Below are 2500 nucleotides of genomic sequence, written 5' to 3' on the forward strand. Positions count from 1 at the left end.
GTGTGGTCTTTGAGGGGCGCCGGCCTGGTGGCTCCTAAAGAGCAATAAGTGTCATTGCAGCTCTGGCAGGGGGAGACACTACTAGGTCCCAGCTGTCACCCCCCCCTCTAAAAAATTCATTTCTTGGTATTTTGAGCTGAAATTTTGCACAGAGGTTGGCAAAAATCCAATCCACCTTCATTAATTTTCCCAGAATTTTTCGAGGTCGGGAAGTATTTGTTTTAATTTTCCTACCATTAGAAATCGAGTAAATCCGCAAAACTAGGAACCGGCCCGGAATGACCCCAAATTCAGTGGGCAGCCTCATAAAAATATGGCTGATTTTACTGGATTGGTTTCATGTGGAAAGCCACGACGTTTTCTTGTAGGAATGCGGGAACCCCGGCAGCTCGCCTGCCGGCGGCCAGCGACGTCGGGGACTGCTGGCCTGCGCTGTCGAGCCCGCGAGGGCTGTCTCCGCGGCAGGCCCCCCCTGAACGGGGCACGACAGGCCACCCGCGCTGGCTCGTCCCAGCGTCGACAGTCCCTCGTCCAGGTTTCAGATCGCGCCAAGTCGAACCCATGACCTGCTCAAGCCATCGTGCGCTGCCGAATTCGCATCTGCGTGTAGGCTGCCATTCCACGCGGCAGCCCCTGTTTTCGTCAGCGTGCCCCCCTGACGAATTTTCCTGCCTGGCCCAGTCCAGCGTCCAGCCCCTGTTCGTCGAAAAATCTGCGCTGCCGATTTTCCACGCGGCAGCCCCTCTTTTCGTCAGCGTGCCCCCTGACGAATTTTCCTGCCTGGCCCGGCCAGTCCAGCCCCTGTTCGTGCGAAAAATCTGCGCTGTCCGATTTTCCACGCGGCAGCCCCTCTTTTCGTCAGCGTGCCCCCCTGACGAATTTTCCTGCTGGCCCGGCCGGTCCAGCATCCAGCCCTGTTCGTCGAAAAATCTGCGCTGCCGATTTTCCACGCGGCAGCCCCTGTTTTCCTCAGCGTGCCCCCCTGACGAATGTTCGTCGAAAATCTGCGCTGCCGATTTTCCACGCGGCAGCCCCTCTTTTCGTCAGCGTGCCCCCCTGACGAATGTTCGTCGAAAAATCTGCGCTGCCGATTTTCCACGCGGCAGCCCTCTTTTCGTCAGCGTGCCCCCTGACGAATTTTCCTGCCTGGCCCAGTCCAGCGTCCAGCCCCTGTTCGTCGAAAAATCTGCGCTAGCCGATTTTCCACGCGGCAGCCCCTCTTTCGTCAGCGTGCCCCCCTGACGAATTTTCCTGCCTGGCCCGGCAGTCCAGCCCCTGTTCGTCGAAAAATCTGCGCTGCCGATTTCCACGCGGCAGCCCCTCTTTTCGTCAGCGTGCCCCCCTGACGAATTTTCCTGCCTGGCCCGGCCGGTCCAGCATCCAGCCCCTGTTCGTCGAAAAATCTGCGCTGCCCGATTTTCCACGCGGCAGCCCCTGTTTTCCTCAGCGTTGCCCCCCTGACGAATGTTCGTCGAAAAATCTGCGCTGGGCCGATTTTCCACGCGGCAGCCCCTCTTTTCGTCAGCGTGCCCCCTGACGAATTTTCCTGCCTGGCCCAGTCCAGCGTCCAGCCCCTGTTCGTCGAAAAATCTGCGCTGCCGATTTTCCACGCGGCAGCCCCTCTTTTCGTCAGCGTGCCCCCCTGACGAATTTTCCTGCCTGGCCCGGCCAGTCCAGCCCCTGTTCGTCGAAAAATCTGCGCTGCCGATTTTCACACGCGGCAGCCCCCTCTTTTCGTCAGCGTGCCCCCCTGACGAATTTTCCTGCCTGGCCCGGCCGGTCCAGCATCACAGTCTTTTTTGTCGACTTTGCCGATTTTGTCCGCGCTGCCGATTCCAACACTACCCCCTGCATCCAAACCAGCATTGTTTCGTCAGCTCTTCCCCTGACGATTTTAGCCCTGTAACAAACAGTAGGCCTCCAATCCCGCCAACGGGAGCCAAGTTGATAGGGAAGAGAATTGAATGACGCGCCTGGTCCTCGCACCCCGCCACCCGAGGGGCCTTTTTCCCGGCAGCCTCTGAAAAACTCTAGCTTTCACGGTCCTCGCCGCCCCTCACCACCATGGCAGGCCTCTAATCCCACCCATCAGCAGTTGTAGCCGATAGGGCAGTGATTTGAATGACGCGTCGCGGGCCTCCGGGTCATCTCACCCGGCCATTAATTGGAGCGTTTTTGGCTGGCCGAGGATGGGGGGATGGATCTCTTCTTCCGAAAAAGCAAACAGTACATCGGGAGTTATGTTGACGGGGCATGGAATTGAATGACCCGTCGCGGGCCGCCGGGTCATCTCACCCGGCCATCCCGGGGAGCGTTTTTCCCGGCAGCATCGGGGAAACTCTTGCTTTCACTGCCCGCTGCCCAAGTCCCCACTCGAATCGGCCCCCCGCGCCAACAAGCCAACGCTGCCGAATCGGCAGACACTGCTGCCGAATCTGCCGACACTGCCCCGCGGGCTGCCACTGCCCCAGTGTCTAAACCAGCGGTCTTTCTCATCGAG

Source organism: Populus nigra, chromosome 2, assembly GCF_951802175.1.
Source record: "Populus nigra chromosome 2, ddPopNigr1.1, whole genome shotgun sequence".
Classification (NCBI taxonomy): domain Eukaryota; kingdom Viridiplantae; phylum Streptophyta; class Magnoliopsida; order Malpighiales; family Salicaceae; genus Populus; species Populus nigra.